The sequence below is a fragment of the Rhipicephalus sanguineus genome, chromosome 9, assembly GCF_013339695.2.
Source record: "Rhipicephalus sanguineus isolate Rsan-2018 chromosome 9, BIME_Rsan_1.4, whole genome shotgun sequence".
Lineage (NCBI taxonomy): Eukaryota > Metazoa > Arthropoda > Arachnida > Ixodida > Ixodidae > Rhipicephalus > Rhipicephalus sanguineus.
The window spans coordinates 139054952-139076238 of record NC_051184.2 but is presented as its reverse complement, the minus strand read 5'-3'; the positions used below and the strand labels follow the sequence as shown (position 1 = coordinate 139076238).

At 46.8% G+C, this 21287-nt stretch overlaps 1 pseudogene; it reads left to right on the top strand.

The window, feature by feature from the left end:
* Positions 1-12041: 12041 nt before the first annotated feature.
* Positions 12042-13489, top strand: LOC119404404 (uncharacterized; annotated as a pseudogene).
* Positions 13490-21287: the final 7798 nt, after the last annotated feature.

The window sequence follows — 21287 nt, the reverse complement described above, 5'->3', positions numbered from 1 at the left end:
CACCTGTGTGGCGAAGACGAAACGATTAGTGGTCATCATCGTGGCGCAGCCACCGAGCCCACCTCATCATCGTGGCGCAGCCACCGAGCGCACTGTCAGACGGCGACTGCACAGCGAAGGCGAATACACCATCTCCCGCTAAAGGGGACCATGAGTAGATGCCAAGCCGGAGCACTTGCACGATCGCGTTCCGTTGGCGTTCGTTGGGCATGCTACCGAGCTCGCGTCGTGGAACGCGAAGAGCGACGCTACGCGCGTCGTATCTTCCATCTAGCCTGGCCGTTAATTCTCACAGGGGTAGCGGGGAACGCGATCGACAGGCGGGCGAGAGGGGGCAGCGTAGGAGAGGAGAGAGAAGGGGAGGGGACGCGCATGCGCTCGAGCTCATCGCGGCGTTGCGCAGGAGAGAATTTCGGCATGTCTAGCCCGCGTTTCAGAGGAAGAGTGGAAAGGGGGAGGGGAGAAGGGAAGTGGAGAGGGTAATGGGAGAGGGGGGAGGAAAAGCGGTGAGGGGCAGGGGAGAGGATGAATGGAGAGGGGAAGGGAGAGGGGAAGGGAGAGGGTGAGTGGAGAGGGGAAATGGGAGAGGGTAGATGACAGGGGGAGTGGAGAGGAGGTGTGTGGAGAGGGTATGCGCATGCGCAGTAAGGGTGGTCACGCCGCACACCACCACCGGATTGAGCTCCGCCTTAAGATACTTCGCATCTAATAGCTGCGCGCGCCATGGCTACGACGTCACCCCTCTCGAACGCGCAGAACAGCAGCGGCGAGTCGCGCACGCATGCGCAGCACGGCTCATGACGACCCCCACGAAACCTGCTCTGGCTTAGCAAGTGTAGCTAACGCTACAAAAGATGTCGGTGTGTTAATTCACTAACGCGTACCAAATGACAGGTATGTGTTCTGACTTATGGGTCAGAGAAGTACCGGCTTGTGCGGCCGGCTGCTTTCGGTGAGCCTGCGTTCGTTGCTGAAAGCGCGTCGCATCGATGGTCATCGCTCCTGGTGCGGATGCCGTACACAAGAAAAAATGGTTAATTTAGATTAACGGATGTCCAGACTATACTTCACAGTAAATCTAACACGTTGGAAATGCGTGTACTTAAACCAAGAAGCGCCGGCGGCATGTCGACAAACTTGGCCGGTATGGTAGGCCTAACGCTCGCTGGGAGCCGCACTGGGGAGGACCGGTCTCGGCGCAGATGAGTTGCGATGGTTGAAGTTTCTGCATATTGGCCTCGGAACCTTTTGAACTGTTACCTAACGTATAGCTGAAGTAAGTGGAAGTGCAAGAATTGCCCGAGATGCGTTTCCGGTGTGGCGATATCGAAAGGCGCCTGTTTTTCTGGCCTCCGTTGGGAGGGGTCGTGAAGCCAGAGCTCATTTACTTCTTGCCAACTGCACGGCGATGTAACGATTTGCTCTGTATGTTCAGACCGCCGCCTCCAGAATTATAATTATTACAATATGAAGTCATTACCGCAACACATCACGGATGCAGAAATGATATATATGCGCGGCATGCCCAAAATGTATATTAATTGCTGCTATGTGCTCCGCAAAAATTAACGACGTTATTGGCACTGCATGAATATAAAAAGCGTGCTAGAATGCAAAACGATCAGTGTTGGCTGCTTTTGGTAGTTAACATATCTTTCTTCACAGTCGACAGTGAAACATTAAAAGTGACCGGGATTTCACATATCATATCAAGTACGTATGTGATGAAAATAGTGCGCATATCATCGTCTTTCTCTGCCAAGCTAGAATTTGTGACACAGGTTCGGAACCCGTTAGGATAGCATCTATCGGTACCATCGAATCAAACATTCGGTATGTGAATCAAACATTCTTTTTTAGCCAACCACTGGGAGCGAGGAAGGTGGTAAGCTGGCATACAGTTACACGTTACACGGAGGATCGGAGGCTTATGACCGCCGCTCCTGTATCCCTTGACTACTCAATACACTAGCTTACCACTGCAGCGTAGCAATATTTTTTTTTAATTTTTAGCGTACTTATATGAAAGCTTCTGGAATGGGTTAAAGATTTATGTAACTGGCAATAACAAAAGAAGAATCGCCCATGTGCGACAGTTCTTTTCAATATAAATGTCGATTTACAGTTTGCTATTCTTACCTACAAGCTTATCGGTATGTTCGTTTATCGCATAAGGTTCAATGGTGTTTCTTTCTTTGATTTTCTTGCAGAGATTCACAAAAAAATGCCAGGCCTGCAATGAAACCGCAGCACAGTCACAGCGAAAGCTGTAAGAGCGGCGTTTCTAGAGCCCGTTAAGCTCTCTTGGGGCTACAATACAAGTACACTAGAAAGGTACTCACTACGCCATAAATCACAATTTTTGTGACCTTAGGAAGCACCTACTAAGCCATTATTCGTCATTCTGCGGAGAAGCGAGGCACCAGCTACACGTCTGTAAGGCATTATGTGCACTTTGTTGACGCGACGACTGATGACGATGAAGAATTATGGCTCAGCACTTTGTAATGGGTTGGAATCTTTAAACGGCCCACCAATTATGTTTTTTGCATTGGGTGACGCCCGATCGCTATACCCCTCTCCCGTCATGCTGTATAACATACGTTGACGTGGGAGAGAGACGGGGGAGGGGGCGAAGAACTTTACTGAGACCCCGACGAAATGGATCATGCCCTTATGGGCTTCCTTGGCAACCAATACAAGTGCACTTGCGAGGAACCCACTACGCTATAAATCATTGTAATTTTACTGAGACCCCGAGGAAGTGGATCATGCGCTTATGGGCTTCCTTGGCAACCAATTCAAATCCACTTGCGAGGAACCCACTACGCTATAAATCATTGTAGTTTTTGAGAAGTAGGGCAGCAGACACTGTGCCATTTTTCGTCATTCTACGGAGAGCGTTGGTACCTGCTAAACCCATGTGAGGCATTTTGCGCACTTTGTTGATGCTGTGCCTGATGGATGGATGGTGGAACTTTATTAAATATAGTCCTGAGAGGTGCCTGATGACGATGAAGAATTATGGCAGAGTCCTTTGTAATGGGTTGGAAGCATTCAACAACCTACTCGTTGCGCAATTCGCATTGTGTGACGCCTGGTTACAGAATTCGCGTTGTGGACGCTTGGTGCTTATTTTACTCTTCTACCACGCTATATTGCATATGCTAATGTGGTTCCTTCCCGACATGAAGCCTGTATAGGACCTTTTTGCAACGCAGTTTCAAGCACCGGCATGGCTCAGAGGTTGAATGCTGGGCTCCCACGCAGAGGGCCCAGGTTCGAACCTCGTTCCATCCTGGCATTTTTCTCTTATTTCGTTTTTTTTCTTATTTCGAGCGATACTGGTTACGGACACCGGCGGCGGCGGCGGCGGCGGCGGCGGACAACTACGGCGCCAAAAACAGCCGGTGAAATGATCTCATAACAGCTTTCGCTGTAAAAGAGACAGTAGGTCTTGGGATGCGAAAGCCCCTTTCACTCCTGTAAGTAGCTTTTCCATCTTGTTCCAGTGTTTGCCGGTTCTCTAATATGTAGCATTATTGTATATCGGCGAATATATGCGACGTGTGATATTGCGCACAAACGCGCCGGCAGCCAGATACAGCAAGGATGTGTTCCGACGAACAGTGACAGAATATTTTATCGATCCGCAGCAATGGCGTTGGTACGAACGATTAAAATAGAGATCAAAATACAACTAAGACGCTGAATAAAATATCACGGCCAGCCGTTACGCAGCCCGTAGCCTAACCTTACAATAACCTGTGCGTTACGCCCTAGACAGGCCCAACGGGTGTCGCTAGAAGCGCTAAGGACAACCACCTTTACATGTTTTCTCATTGTGAGCGCGAGTGAGAATACGGGCAGTGCGGGGCATAGCAAGAGTTTTTTTTTTTTTATTGCTGCCATCCTGGTTGTCTTCAGCGAATAAACTAGCAATTTGTGACTCGATTCCAGACTTGTCTACTATACAGGTAACGCAACGCGTTTCTACTGCAATGGCCGTAGGTGATGAAAACAGCCGCTGTCGTCTTTGCGACAATGAGAAGCACTGGCACTCTCCTGGGATTCTATACTTCCCGTATACAGCAGTTCGCGTCATAAAAGATCAGTAACTTCATTGCTCTAATGCTGTCCGCGTAACCACTTGGAATCTTACAACTATTTTGCCCGGAGCCATATCACCGCCACAGGAACACGCCCGCGATGAAAGCTGTGTGTATTACAACGCAACTATTGAATAAGCAAAAGAAAAGTACCAATCGCAGGATTACCCTGTGCTGCTTTTTTCAATGTAGCAGAGCTTTCTGTTTGGAAAGTTTTAAATGCGAAGCATTTCTTAGCGAACTTCTGCGACTTTGAGCGTATCTATCTATCTATCTATCTATCTAGCCGCCTACGACTTTGTGCTCTCGTGGTCGCTTGGTTCATCGAATGTGCACCAAAACTGGTATGGCGTAACATGACTGTATGACGAACATAAATGACGAGTCATAACATGAAAATCATGACACGCATGTCATGTACAGCATGATTTACATGCTACGCTCATGCTGCGCTGGTGGCCGTTTCCCTAGTTTGATATACACCAAAATTGGTATCTTGCGACATGACTGTGTGACGAACATAAATAACACGAGTTAACATGACAATCATGACACGCATGTCATGTACAGCATGACTTACGTGCCACGCTCATGGTGCGCTGGCGGCCCTTTCGCTCGCTTTACATACACCAAAATTGGTATCTTGCGACGTGACTGTGTAACGAACATAAATAACACGAGTTAACATGAAAATCATGACACGCATGTCATGTACAGCATGACTTACGTGCCACGCTCATGGAGCGCTGGCGGCAGTTTCGCTAGCTTGATCTACCCCGAAATCGGTATTGCGCGACGTGACTGTGTGACGAACATAAAAACACGAGTTAACATGAAAATCATGACACGCGTGTCATGTACAGCATGACTTACGTGCCACGCTCACGGGGCGCTGGCGGCGGTTTCGTAAGATTTATATACATCAAAATTGGTATCTTGTGACGTGACTGTGTGACGAACATAAAAACACAAGTTACCATGACAATCATGACACGCATGTCATGTACAGCATGACTTACGTGCCACGCTCATGGGGCGCTGGCGGCGGTTTCGCTAGATTTATATACATCAAAATTTGTATCTTGTGACGTGACTGTGTAACGAACATAAGTAACACGAGTTAACATGAAAATCATGACACGCATGTCATGTACAGCATGACTTACGTACCACGCTCATGGGGCGCTGGCGGCGGTTTCGCTAGCTTGATCTACCCCGAAATTGGTATTGCGCGACGTGACTGTGTAACGAACAGAAATAACACGAGTTAACATGACAATCATGACACGCATGTCATGTACAGCATGACTTACGTGCCACGCTCATGGGGCGCTGGCGGCGGTTTCACTAGATTTATATACACCAAAATTGGTATCTTGTGACGTTACTGTGTAACGTACATAAATAACACGAGTTAACATGAAAATCATGACACGCGTGTCATGTACAGCATGACTTACGTGCCACGCTTATGGAGCGCTGGCGGCCATTTCGCTAGCTTGATCTACACCGAAATTGGTGTTGCGCGACGTGACTGTGTGGCGAACATAAAAACACGAGTTAACATGAAAATCATGACGCGCATGTCACGTACAGCATGACTTACGTGCCACGCTCATGGGGCGCTGGCGGCCGTTTCGCTAGCTTTATCTACCCGAAATTGGTATTGCGCGACGTGACTATGTGACGAACATAATAACACTAGTTAACATGAAAATAATGACATGCGTGTCATGTACAGCATGACTTACGTGCCACGATCATGGCACGCTGGCGGCCGTTTCGCTAGCTTGATCTACCCCGGAATTGGTTTTGCGCGACGTGACTGTGTGACGAACATAAAAACACGAGTTAACATGAAAATCATGACACGCATGTCATGTACAGCATGACTTACGTGCCACGCTCATGGGGTGCTGGCGGCCGTTTCTCTAGCTTGATCGACCCCGAAGTTGGTATTGCGCGACGTTACTGTGTGACGGACATAAATAATAGGAGTTAACATGAAAACCATGACATACAAGACGATATATGCAGCTCTTTGCTGGCTGCTTCGCATTACATCGATTCCCAGAACACGTGGGATCTGCCGGCTTTTTTTATTTATTTCTTGATGCCGCAGGCCAATATGCTGGCGCATGCAGGAGGGGGCAATACAATGACAAAATAATTGCAAGATAAGTCAATGCTAGAAAAAAAAGAGAAAATATAAACATGAAAATGTTGCAACCTATTTTTATATTGCAGAAGACAAAGTGCTTGCTTAGCACAATAGAAGAAATGACACTTTGATGAGAACTCTTTGCAAATTACAGCAGAAAACTGAGACGTAACACACAAAATACAAGAAGAAATTAAAAGCAACCCACAAATGAAATCACACTTTCATTAAAAAAAAACGCTCTCCTAACAATAGCATGGCTGAGCACAGCAAAGAGTTCACATTAAAATGAGAGCAAAAGTTTCAAGCACTGCTCAAGTTTTCGCTGGATTTTTTGGAAAATAGTTTTCTAACTCTTTTGCTAAATTCCTTGATTGTGTGACATGAAGTGGGAGGGAATTCCATTCGGTTATGGTGCGCGAAAAAAAAAAACTGTTCATCTGAGATTTGGTCTTGGCAAAAATTGGTGTAAGGGAAAATGTGTGTCTATGTCTAGTAAATCTTGTCTTTAGAGGTGCTACATAGCGGGGCAATTGAAGCCCAGTGTCCCCTTTTATGATGCCGCGTAAGAACTGCAGACAACTAAGTTTACGCCGGTGTTCCAGTGAACCTACATTATCGGTAAGAATTAGTAATGACGGCGAATGTTCTCTTTTATATTTTCCAAAGATATATCTAACGGCCTTCCGTTGCACACACCCCAATTTATTATTAGCCATGTTGGTGTGGGGATCCCATACAACCGCCGCACATTCACGTTTAGAACACGCGAATGTGTTATATGCTAAAATATCAATATTTACCGGTGCTTTTGTAAGTTTCCTTTTCAAAAACCACAATTTGCGCAAGGCTGCAGAACATGTAAAGGATATATGGTCTGACCAAGTAAACCTGTTATTCAGTGTGACTCCTAAGTATATGCACTTGGCAACATCTGTTATTATCGTGTCGTTTAGAACGTAAAAAATGTGCTAGGTTCCTTTTTTCGCCTTACTCGCAGCAGGACTGTTTCTCGTACATTTATTTCCATGCCCAAAAGATCACACCAAACTGATGTTGCTATTGCGGAATTCTGCAAGCAATAGTGACTGTATTGCAAGGCTACTTTTTTTGAAACTGGCAGAGTCATCCGCAAATAAATTTACGTGCACGTCATGAGGGATTTTTTCTATTAGATTATTTATATAGATCAGGAATAAGAATGCTCCCAGTACGCTGCCTTGCGGCACGCCCGAGGTTACGTGGCGCGCACCGGACAAATATTTGTTAATTTCCACAAACTGCTGCCTGTGCCGAAGATATGCCTGGATCCATGATATAATGTTTGAAGGGAGACGAACGTACTCGAGCTTGTACTGTACATTAAATTTCCGTGGGGCACCTTATCGAATGTTTTACTAAAATTGAAAAAGAGCACGTCAACTTGTCCGGACGAGTAAAGTACCTCGGAGATTTCATGAACAACTGATAGGAAAGACAAAAAAGAAACAGGAAAGACGAAGGAAAGGCAGAAAACTTCCGTCATTCCTTACGCCCACGGTGTGAGCCATGCGCTCAAGAAGATCGTTCGCCAAACAGGCGTAAGGCTCGTCTTTTCGGGCCCCCGTAAGCTCGGCCACCTATTCAAACAAGTAAACGCTGACGACCCCAAGGAGAACGCGTGTATCAAGAAGCACAGGACGCAGTACGTGGAGTGCCTATGCAATGCCGTTTACGCCATTCCGTTGTCATGTGGCCGCACTTGTACTGCTTATACTGGACAGACCGGTGGCTGTTTAAACGACCGCCTGAAAGAGCATGCGTACAGTCTCAGGACTTCAACGTGCACCCGTTAACCAGGGAAAAATAAAGTTGTGCATTCAACGAGCAGCACCTTAGCAGCCAATTGTTTCTCGTGCGGCTGCGCTCCACTCTTTCATAACTGTGAGGTGCTCTCACGATATCGTCACAGGATCGAGCGCGAAATCAACGAAGCCTTCCATATCAAGAAGAAAGGGAACATGTGTGTCAGTGAGCCTTCACGCGCCCTCCCCGAAAAATAGAGTATGTTTTGGAGCTGTTAACTTGGGACTTTTCGACTCGTGGCAGATTCATCTTGCATTTCATCATTATGCGCACGTGATGGTTTTCGTCTTGTGTCTTGTTTCTTTTTCAGCTATATATTTTCCGGTGTAATAAACTTACGAACAGTTGTTCGTCGACGCTTGCATTGTGTGGTCATTCTTACTTCGTCCCGTTTTTCCGCTGTTTCCCCCTCAGCGAATCTTATCATGAACGAGCTTGACTTTTTACCGCTCTCTCTTTCGTCTTGCATACTGCTCCACAAAAGTCGGCGCCTGCGCTGTGTATGTGCACAATAATCATTTTGCAACGATAAGCCAGTTCACCTCAGTTTCCGCGCGTTCTTTAGGAGTGCTTGTTTTTCCGGATAATTCTGTAAGAACGTAATGACCGGCCTTCCTGAGGATGCTTTCCGAAATCTGTGTATTCGCGTCACATGTACAACTGATTTCTAATTTATCTTCAAGGACATCGCAAACAACCTAATGCCCTAGAGAAGTACGAACTGCTGGGCGAGTTGGTAACACATCTTAATGCTGTGGTGCGTGAGCGGAGCTCGTTTGCGCCTTGTTTCGTTTGCCTTCCTTCGTGTTTTCGTTCTTTTGCGCACCAGAGCATTAAGCTAATGCCGTAGTTTCGCCTCGGTTTCATTCGGCTCTTCCGGAATTCCAAAAACTATCAAATTCGAACGGCGGCTGCGGTTTTCCAAATCAGTAAGCTTTTCTTGGTGAGCTTTAAGGAATTTCTGCACTGCATCCACAGCCGCATTTACTTCTTCGTTCTTGCAGTTTTTTGCTTGATTTCAAGCATGCTACATTCCCAGTTGTTTAGAGGCTTTTCAATACCGTGTATTGCTTTCTCTGTGGATTCAAGTCGTTCTTTCAAGGAAGCGATATCTTCTCCAATTGCCTGTTGGCCACTCAATAACGAATGGAACATTTCCCCTACGGTAGGACCCGGATTCTCTTCAATATTGCCGCAAACTAAAAGGTTGTATGAAATTAAGCCCTCATAGGCATTAGTTAAACACACAAGTGTGCACGGCAATACAATCAAGAATCTGTCATCACTGCTTATCGTGCTACTGTAACTAACCTGTACGAGAAGAACGAGACGCATGGTCAGCGATCTGCGCCCAGCGTTCTCGCCGCGCCCACTGGCAAGTCCGTCCTGTGGTGCTGTCTTTATAGGAGTTGAATCCGTCGACGTCACAAACCCGTGACTTGTGTTCCTTGCATCAAAAGGAAAAGGAAGGCCGGTAAGTGCAAAAGATTTCATGTGCTCTTGGTTCAAGTAACAGTCGCCATGCAGACTCAGTTAATCGATTACACCTCGCGAGAGTAAGAGAAAATCTCAGTTCAAAGAAATTGTCCGTGTACATCGATATCACTTTCGCTGATGCAGAAATTCCTTGCGACACACAGTCGCAAGGAATTGGCACGTGGCTTGCCTCATTGATATCCGGTGATTATTTCTTCCTATCTTTAATGCTTTCCGTTTTCTTTGCGAGTGTACCTTAGGCTAAACCTTAGACGAGTTGATCGTAAGAACACGTACTCGTCATTTCTCTACGTGTTTGACATCGTATAGGACACGAAAAACAGTCATTAGAGAGTTTGAGAATTGGGGACCCAAGACGTTGGGCCCCCAAGCAGCGTTGGGCAGCCTGCTCTTGCGTTCGGATGATCAGCAGAGTTTGAGAATTGGGCCAACGGAAGCTGCGTTGGGTCAAGCGCACGGAGCGCCACACGTGACGAAATTTAAAATCATGCGAGACGCGGGCCATACTGCGGCGTTGCCCGCGCTGCCTCTGTGTCTTCTCGCTGGTGACCCAAGACGCCTTGGGGCCCTACGATAGTTTTCCATTTTTGCGTCTCGGGTCAACGGGAGCGCAAGAGCTCAAGAGTGGCTTGGGTTCTGCGCATGCGCCCTGGCGGCTCACAAGCTTCTTGGGTCCCCAAGCTCCTTGGGGCCCCAATTCTCAAACTCTGCGCATGCGCCCTGGCGGCTCGCAAGCTTCGTGGGTCCCCAAGCTCCTTGGGACCCCAATTCTCAAACTCTGTCTTAGAGAGTTTAAGAATTGGGGCCCCAAGAAGCTTGCGAGCCGCCAGGTGAGAGTTTGAGAATTGGGGCCCCAAGGAGCTTGGGGACCCAAGAAGCTTGCGAGCCGCCACGGCGCATGCGCAGAACCAAAGCCACTCTTGGGCTTTAGCGCTCGCGTTGACCCGAGACGCAAAAATTAGAGAGTTTGGAAATTGGGGACCCAAGACGCTTGGCCCCCAAGCTGCGTTGGGCAGCCTGCTCTTGCGTTCGGATGATCAGCAGAGTTTGAGAATTGGGCCGGACGTAGGCTGCGTTGGGTCAAGCGCACGGAGCGCCACACGTGACGAAATTAAAATCATGCGAGACGCGGGCCATACTGCGCCGTGGCCCGCGCTTCGTGTGTGTCTTCTCGCTGGTGACCCAAGACGCCTTGGGGCCCCACGCTAGTTTTCAATTTTTGCTTATCGGGACAACGCGAGCGCAAGAGCCCAAGAGTGGCTTGGGTTCTGCACATGCGCCCTGGCATCTCGCAAGCTTCTTGGGTCCCCAAGCTCTTTGGGGCCCCAATTCTCAAACTCTCTATTGAAAGCTAGCGTGGGGCCCCAAGGCGTCTTGGGTCACCAGCGAGAAGACACAGACGCAGCGTGCGCCACGGCGCAGTATGGCCCGCGTCTCTCATGATTTTAAATTTTGTCACGCGTGGCGCTCCATGCGCTTGACCCAACACAGCCTGCGTTGACCCAATTCTCAAACTCTGCTGATCATTCGAACGCAAGAGCAGGCTGCCCAACGCTGCTTGGGGGCCTAGCGTCTTGGGTCCCCAATTCTCAAACTCTATTATTTTGTCCAGACATTCGCGGCGCGCTACCCTCGTGTATCTTATATCCCCGTGCCCTTATTCTATAAATATGTTTCTATATTACCTGCTGAGTCTTAAAAAGGGAACAGTGTATAAATTCCTCAACGAGGAAATAAACTTTCTTTTCCCACATCAGGTATAGAGCCTACATTCCAATAGGTTATGAGGTACTAGAACCTTCGTCTCAGTTAGTGGTGTCGCAACTTGCCGACGCCGTTCGTGCGACTGTACGAATCGTGGCAAGACGACGCCACACGACGATTAATATGATCCACACCATGGCCCGTGCTACCCACGTTGAAGACAAGGCTGTATAGACCAGTCAAAAATTCGTTCAAACAGCAAGGTGTTTACTTACGTGGTTACACGGCGTAAGAAAGGCTAGGATAGCACATTCGCAGAGCACACAAAATTTCTCTGTCAAATTCCCCTGTTTTCCATAGTTCGCTAGCTAGGGAAACTGCTGATGTAATTTCTGTCTAATTTGGTGTCCACTAGCAGTTGTACAGTACTCCGTTTCCGAAGGAAGAAGTCAATCAAAACCTTCCCCTCCCCACCTGCACGGCTTGAAGCGAGTTCATTAAGCACATTGAACGATTACTGAAGAGAGGCAAAGGAACAACCGACACAGAAAGGCATAATACCACACAGCGAAGCTCTATCGCACGACGCTTCGACGACACAAGAAAAAATCTTACGGTGAGCACATGTTGCCGAGAGTCCACTTTAAAAGCAAATTTCTGCTCAGTCAAGGAGCAAACGGGAGTACACAGACCAATACTCTCGTACTCGACTGTGTGGGCTCGGCGGCTGTGTACCAACGCAGACCGCTAATCCTTTCACTCTTATCATGCAGGTGTTTCAGTGCGCATTCCTGCGCATACTGCTTTTCGTTTCCCTGCCAGCTTCTTTGACCACACCGTTGCAGTATCAACATCGTTCCAGCGAAAGTGGCACGTTTACCTGTCACGCCCTCTTGGTCTTCGACACAAGCTTATCAACCACAACGTACTTGGAACCACTGGACTTCACCAAATGCAACAGATCTGGATCCCTTCCGGCGCCACCGGTCAGCTACATGGTCCTCGACAAAACCTGGTCGACGCTATCAGCATCGGCATCGATGCCTGTGTCGACTACAAAAGAGCGGCCTTTGCCGGCGGCGCTGTGTGGGCTCGGCGGCTGTGTAACAACGCAGGCCGCTAATCCTTTCACTCTTGTCATGCAGGTTAGTAAAACTTACAGTCTTTTCGCTAAGAAGTCTAGTAATTACCTGCTGTTTCAGCTGCCGAGCCCACACTGATGCGTTCTTGCTGCACTTGAGTGTTCTCGTGTGATTCGTGCCTTGTTGATGATGTCGGGCGATATTGAAAGCAATCCGGGTCCTACTTCTAATGCTGTACTAACTGAACTGCAGAAATTGTCTGCCGGTCAGACGGAATTAATCAGTCAGGTACAGGACCTTAAGTCTCATTTGTTATCAACAGATAAATCTATAGCAGATCTCAGTAGACGCCTGACTGATCTAGAAGGGCACTGTCAAAATATTATTTCCTTGCATACTGATGTGGAAGCGCTTAGAAGAGACACCGCTCGCGCGAGTGACCTTTTGCGCAAGCTTGAAGCGCGCGTGCATGACGCCGAGAATCATTCTCGGCGCAATAACCTCATATTTTATGGCCTTCCTGAATCAACTGGATCGGAAGCATTTGCCCAAGTTGAACAACTCGTCATCAAGCACTGCCATGATCATCTGGGTATTTCCATCTATCCGAAAGAAATTGAGCGCGCGCATCGTCTGGGTCGCCGCAAGGATACTAACCACCATCGCCCTGTAATAGTTAAATTCGCATTCCATAAAACAAACTGAGAGATTCTTTCTAATGGACGGAAATTTAAAGGAACCACTTTTAGTGTTGGTGAAGACTTTTCACGTCGTGTACAAAACGTCCGTCGGCAATTGATTGCCTTTGCTAAAACCAAGTCGCTGCCTTTTTCCATCACTTACAAAACACTGCGAATGGGTCACAAGCGCTACGTCTACGATGAGCAATCGCAAACTGTAAGGGAAGCATCGTAGCAATTTCCTCGGCGCAAATCTGCCGGGCACACCCCCACACCTCAATCTGGCCTGTCACTTTCGGTAGTCTTTGCTAACGCGCGCAGTTTTTTTCCTAAACGCATCACTTTTTCTGAGCTTGTTTTATCATCATGCAGTAACGTATTGGTGATAACCGAGACTTGGCTGACAAATGATATAACCGATGTAGAAGTGCTAGATCACCTACCTGGATTTCAACTTTATCGTAAGGACCGTACAGGCGCACGTGGAGGCGGGGTTCTGATCGCTGTGCACCAACAGTTATCGTGCTCGGTGGCAAGGACTGATCCTTCTGAACTTGAAATTCTTTGGGTCGTTTGCCGTGCTCACCCTCATACTGTCCTTGTAGGCGTTTGTTATAGGCCCCCGAACAGTGACCCAGGTTTTGCATATAAGCTCAACAATAACCTGAGTGACCTTGGCAAACAGTATCCACAAGCTGAGATACTCCTTTTCGGCAATTTTAATTTTCCTCAAATAGATTGGAGTAGTAGCGTTCCGGCAGCTGTGGGCAGTGAGCCTGCAAGAGACTTCATAGATTTCTGCCTCAATTGCAGTCTAACCCAAATTGTATCCCAACCAACGCGCGCTACAGAGAGAAATTCCAGCATCTTAGATCTAATACTAACTAGTCATCAAGAGAGCTTATCATCAATTACATATCTGCGTGCCGTCAGTGACCACAAGGTAATCCATGCGGCTTTTTCGTTTCGACCTGTAAAACGCGATCTTGTCACCAAAACAATCCGTCTTTACGACAAGGGCAATTATAGTGCCATCAATAATGAATTAGTATCTTTTCTTCCTGAGTTCAAGAGAATAAGCCATACACGCTCTGTGGATGAGAATTGGATTATATTTAGAGATAAGTTAGCCATTCTTGTCGAGAAGTTTATCCCAAACATAACGTTCACCGCAAACCGAAACAAGCCGTGGTTCTCACTTACACTTCAGAAACTAAGAAACAAGAAAAAACGCCTCTTCCGATCAGCCAAACAGTCCAAACTTCCGTCTTTGTGGGAAAAATATTACGCCGCGGAAGATGATTATCTAAGAACCATTCGAAACGCCAAGCACGTGTTCTTTCATGATGAGTTGCCCAAAATGCTTGCAACCAGCTTTCGCAAATTCTGGGAGGTGATAAACCCTCAGGAGATGCGCACCATTAGTCTCTCAAATGCTCATGGCGATATAGTCAACAACAATGAATGCGCGAACCTTTTTAACGAGGCCTTTTTTTCTGTTTTTACAAATGAAAATTCAGTTCCCGATTTTCCTTTACCTGCGCGCAGCACCGAGTGTATGCCTCCGATTATATTTTCTACGGACGGCATCATTTCGATTATAAAAAACATTAAGCTTTCTTCTTCTGCAGGTGTGGATGACAATAATTCAAAACTTCTCATAAATGTTAAACATGTGTGTGCCGCATACCTTACATTGTTGTTTTCGCAGTCATTATCATCAAGCATTCTGCCAGCAGACTGGAAAGTAGGCAAGGTCGTTCCAGTCTACAAATCAGGTAACAGAGACTCTCCACTAAATTACCGTCCCATATGTTTAACAAGTATCCCCTGCAAAATCATGGAACATGTCATCTACTCCCATATTATCCACTTCTTGGACTTATTGCACTTTTTTCATCCTTCTCAACACGGGTTCCGAAGAGGTTATTCTTGTGAAACGCAGCTGGCCATTTTCATTCACGACTTACATTCTAACCTTGACTGCAACATTCAGACTGATGCTCTTTTCCTGGATTTCGCTAAAGCATTTGACACTGTCCCTCACAAACGCCTAATTCTTAAATTATCCCTGTTAAATCTAGATCCTAACGTACTTGCATGGATAACATCTTTCCTGACTAATCGCTCCCAATTTGTGTTTGTTAATAATCACTCTTCTAACCGACTACCTGTAACTTCAGGTGTCCCGCAAGGGTCTGTCTTAGGGCCTCTACTCTTCTTAATTTACATTAACGATCTACCATTGCATGTATCATGTAACTTTCGTATGTTTGCCGATGACTGCGTAATCTACCGATCAGTAACCAACATTCATGACCAAATACTAATTCAGCATGATCTTAACAATATGCAAACTTGGTGTAACCGTCGGTTAATGAACTTAAATCCTAATAAATGTAAGCTTGTTTCTTTTTCTCGCCGCCGTAACCCTTTTGAGTTCACTTATTCCATCGCTAATGTTCCCATACAATCAGTTAAATCTTTCAAATACCTCGGCATCACCTTGACTCATGACTTGTCTTGGCGTCATCCCACTACTAACATCATCTCGTCTGCTAATAAATCACTCGGGTTTCTCAGACGACACTTACGCCATACTCCGCCTCACGTCAAGACGCTTGCATACAAATCGTTTATCAGGTCCAAACTCGAGTATGCATCTTCCATCTGGAGCCCTCATCAATCATACATCATAAGAGAACTCGAATCGCTTCAAAATCGGGCTACCAGGTTCATTCATTCTGCATATTCGTACGATATCAGCATCTCATCTCTAAAGGCGGAATCAGGTCTCGAAACCCTTGCTTCACGCCGACAGTGTGCCACCCTCTCTCTTTTTCATATGTTCTATTTCAGTTCACTGAATCATCCACGGTACATCACGCCCCCTCCGCACATATCCCATCGCACTGGTCATCCGTTACAAGTCGCAATACCACATACCCGGACCACTGCATTCCAAGCCTCCTTTTTCGTAAGAGCAGCAAAAGACTGGAACGGCCTGCCTCACGCCATTTGTGCCATCACTAACCCATCTATGTTTGCAGCAGCCATTAAAAACACCGTTGTATAGTTCTTTTTTTGTTATACACCACCCCTTATGTAATACCCCTACAGGGGGTCTTTAAGGAAATAAAAGTGAAGTGAAGTGAAGTAGATGGATGAGACGGCTAGCATCAGTCTAGTCTGTCTTTTTTGTACTATTTATTCGAGCTGTTTCTTGCAGCCAAGCCGTACCATCAAGCTCAAAAAGTTCCATACTATTTAAAATAACTTTTATAGGTTTGCTTTAGGATCACGAACACTGGGCATTATGTGCGCGGGAAGGCTGAACCTAAACCAATTACACCAAAAGACTTTACCTGCTGAATATCGGACGCCCGTTTCACTCTTTTGTTGCTACAGTACCTGCATCAAACAGAGTTGCATGAATTTTTTCGCCGCCTTGTAAAATTATAGGTTTTTTTTGTTTTGCGGAAATGTTCTCGTATTAACAGCTGAGTTGCCTCGGCGGAAATAAGGCCGGTAACATTTATTTCTCGAAGTTAGTCGTGCGGGTCGGAGGGCTCTTTAAAACGTACGTATCATTCATTCTTTCCCGCCCCTTTCACCTTTCTTAGTACAGGGTAGCCAATTGCAGATCTCCTCTTGGTGATCTGCCTATCTTTCCTTCATCTTTATGTCTTTCTCGCTCTGTGCGTCAGCCTCATTCTCTGCAGCAGCCCATTCCTTAGTAGCTCCCTACCAGATACGGCTATACCGTCACCTGCCTTCGTAACAGAAAGGCAAAAACGAAGCAAAGTATGCATGGTTAAGCCGTAAACGAACGGAGCAATGTGCCCCAGGAAGGCAGCAATGGGCCAGGAGTGCTCGTGAGGGCCTATCGACCGGCAGAACCGTGCGACGCCTGACGCCTAACGATGGTCCTCTTGCCCGTAAGGTTTTACACCTTGGCGCAACTGCGAGACACGCAACAGAGAGCACGGCCCGGCAGTAGTTGCAGGGGAGAGGTTTACGAGGCAGAAAAGCCGGTTGCCGCTACACAAGCCCAAAGACGGCACAGTAGCAACGGAAGAGAGGGGGGCGTTACTTATGGCAGCCGTTCAGTATGAGCCGTACGGGCGCGGCGAAGTAAGAAAATCGGTAGTGTACAAGCTTGAAAAGAAAGCCGATTTGGACTTGCGTAAGCTATCAGGACGACACCGTTGACCCCGGACCCGTTTGAATAAAGGAGTTTGCTAACGCGATTAGGACCTGAAGCATGGAAGTGTCGCTGCCTTTCAGGTTCACGAATTTTTCCAATCTCGACTCACTCACCGCTCACCTCAGCGTACTTTTTCTTCCTCTTTTTCTTGCTGTTACAAACTATGAGATAATTCTTCTTGCAGTGCTGCTTGCGTACGTTGAATGCACTTGTATTTGTATTCCTTACTCTGTTGAATAAGTACCCCTCCTGTTAGGCACAGGCGTTCTCCCTGCGTTTATTTTAAATGCCAATGAAAATAATACGCTATTGAAGCAAGGTGTAGGTTATCCCTTCGTAAATTAATTTTACAAGCGGTATCTCATGTTATCGAAGTTGAGCTCGTTAAGCGCAATGTGGTATTAGTACACAAGGTACTGTGCTGGCACACGTATTTATTGCTACTAAACTTCTTCTCATAGGTATTTACTGTTGCGGCACCAAACAAGCGAGAAGATTTGCCCTGATAGTCAGCGCCTTCACGTTGATACCTGTGGCTGCAGTTCACGGCATTCATTTTTGAAATTAGGATTGTGTTTCCTTTCTATTTAGTCCACATATCTCTGTAAAGATTTCAAGTATTGAAGTGGAAATTCTTGTGCGGCACCTGAATTCCTGAATGTCTAAAAGATATGCATGTCGCGCGCAAATTGCGATTGCGATCAAATACGTGGCCTCGAATTTCGACCATTCTCCTCTTTCCACGACCAAACTTAGTTGCCGATTTCAGTAGGAGCAAAACTGAGCATTCAAGCGAACGCCAACTAATAGATTTATCTTCTTTTTACTCTCCCAGACACGTCTTTCTACGGAAAATTATCTTTGTTCTGTTCAACCCAAGGGGCGCTTACATTAAGAGAGCCAAACCACTTTATCTCTAAGCGGGCAGCACCCGAAAAAAGCACGTTTCCAGGGGCAAACTTTGGCTTCACCGGCAATGCGTTGCGATAGCTTCCCCTCCAGCATTTTTTAAACCTCCTTTGTACAACTCTACTCTGAAGCTAACGTTTTATGCATGGTTTGGTCAATTTGCGCGCACCGCGCAATAAGGCACTGCACGCACAAACCAATGTCTTTTGTTTTTTCTATCTTTAACGCTTTCATGAAAGAAGACGCCGACGAGTCACTTTGAAGACACTGATTTTGTGAAGGCAGTGAAGCAGACGAGCCTCCATGAAAAAGGCGGAACTTTGGAACCACGAACTGAACGGGGAACTCCGCTAGAAGAAAGATATCCGACGCAACCGCATTCGCGCCCAACCGAAACAATTTAAGCTGTCACGGCCGAATTGTCACCAGGGCGCATCCACAAAGGACGCGCGACCTACCGTATCATACTGCTCTTTTTTCTTTACCTCCGGACTTCGTGACATTCAAGGAATTGTACGCGGTTCTGCACAAAGAAGTGCGAGACGCTGCCCCGTATCTAGCAGGTTTGATTATTCCCACAGGGTGCATACACAAAGCGTGGACGAACGCATTAGCAATTCAGATTGGGGAAGCTGCAGCACACCGATGCTCCTTTTCACGAGTGGTCTGGTATAGAGGTACGGCAGCGAGAGTTGGCTTGAGACCTCTGTTGAATTAAGGCAGAGATCCCGAAACTTGTGCATTTTTATTATCGTCTAACCTGGGAACAACCGGTGGTATCTATGTACTGTATTGTGGTTGCGTGATCCAGTTTAGAGAGCAGCCAAAGCGAATGCTGGTCTCACCTGTTATCCTTATTCTCAATTTTCCGGATTGAAGTAGCTTTGTTTCAACATGATTCGGCCTGTTGTTTGACGAGATAAAAGTGATCGTCCATCTCAGTGACCGCTCAGAGAACAGTTTAACATATTTCTAAGTCGTTTGTTCAGTAACGAAGGCCATGCACTATTTCTAGATTTACCGCACAACTTCAGTGTTGGAAACAGCCCCCACATATGGCTAACTGCAATTTCTGATTTTCTGCTGGACCCCTTGAAGCAAACCATGTTCTCACATGCACATATTCTAACATGCCGCCATAGCTTTCATAGCTTTCGGCACCACAAATCATCATTTAATATTGTCGCGTTTATTGCAATAAATTAATTTCCAGTTCTTCTAATATGGCTGCCACTGCTTGTGAGACATGTTGCAGTCGTAGGTTTTTTTTTCTGTTTTAATTCACATTCCCCATTCCTATTCCCTCCTCCGTAAACTCTTTAAGGACCTTAGTAAATTGTCAGGAATTGCTAGGTAATCTTTCTAGGATACCCGCACTCTCCGTTTTGAGGGGATAGGTAGACAACGGACCTACCCGACGTGCACGTAAGTGGTTGGACTGCGACCAGCGATAGGTCCACGCCTGATCGAACGCGGGCTAGGGACAAAAGCTGGGAGATAGCGAATATACAAAACAAAAGTCTGATTTAGTACAACCCCCTCTCCCTTGCCCCCTGCGTGTCACCAGTCACGGAACCGGTCTTCTGGTACACGGAAAAGCAGTAGTTTATTCCCCCACCACCGGGAGTGCGGTGACGGGGGCCAGGTCACTCTCCCACCGTTGAGCCTAGTGCGCGCATATACAGTGCAATTACATACATATACAGTGCAATTATCATTATTTTTTGTTTCATATTGTGTACACTTTGGTAGGATTGTGACTTGTGTGGTGTGCAGAAAATGAAAAAAAAAAACAGGAACAGTTTGCGCGAACAAAGATATACTTGCCTGAGCTTAAAAAAACTGAAACAATTTAGAGAAGGTACGCACGATGCAACGAAATAGTTTAATAATGGAAGTCGGCTCATTTTACATGTGAACACATTCCGACCTCTCTAAGACGCCATTGCTAGCTGCGTGTGCAGTATAGGACAACTTCATAGACATAATTTTGCACATAACCAAGGCAACGCACTAGTATGAGATGTTTATTCCCGCTATCCTATCTGGTTCATGTCCCTAGAGCGAACTAATTTCGCCTGCTCTCAAGGCCACAATTACATTCTGCTGAAGGTTTCCAAACCGTTAAGGATCATACACGAGTAACGTGGGAAGAAACGGTGTTGGAATATATAAGTTGACCAATGATAAGACTCTTTTTACCTAGCTAAATATGTTCTGAATTTGAAGCGACGCGAACGGTTTTTTAGGAGATCGTGGAGAATGAAATCAGCCTAAAAGCAGTATTATAAGTTATGCCTAAGGAAGTTCATTGCTATCAAGTCACATACATTTTTACGATGTGTTCTGTCCATAGAGAACATTGTAAGTGTACATTAAGACGAGATATAGTTTGAGATGAGCGATTACAACTTCACCTCTCCTCAACCCCTTTAGCCTCGAAGTATCTTACTTCAGAAAGGTTACTTCTCTGCACGTGTACTCTCGGCCTTAAAGGGGTCATGAACCACTTTTCCAAGTAATGATCTAATGGCCTCAGTATCGGAGTGTACTGCCTCCCGAATCGATTGCCGCAAAAATTTCTCGAATCCGTCAAGAATCAGCGGAGTTACGGGGGTTTGGCGCACGCTCCCAGCGCTTTCTCTATTTTCTCGTGCCGACGAGCGCACTGGAAGCTAGACAGGGAGGGATGGCATGGGGGAAAGAAGTTACGCCAGCGCGCGTCATGAAACGCGATCGCTCTCCCGCTGTGATTCGCTTGCGCGAGTGCGGCGCCGGCAAGTGGCGGCATTCCGCGGCAAGAAGCGCATCTGATCCGAACGCCGCTCTCGATTTACGTCGGCTATCGGCCAATAAGCATGCTATGTCTTTGCGACGTACAGCGGACATACGCCCCGCCCACCGACGAGAGTGAGAACCGGCCTCTGTTTGAAAAGAGGGTGCCTGGGGAAACGGCAACTTCGCGCTCCGCTTGTGGCCATTACGCGGCGCGCACGACTGTAATATTTGGCAGAGCAGTTCATAGCCGTGTCAGCTTTCCGCAGGATGTGTTTTTTCAATCAGCCCAAGGGGTGCTTCATGACCCCTTTAATG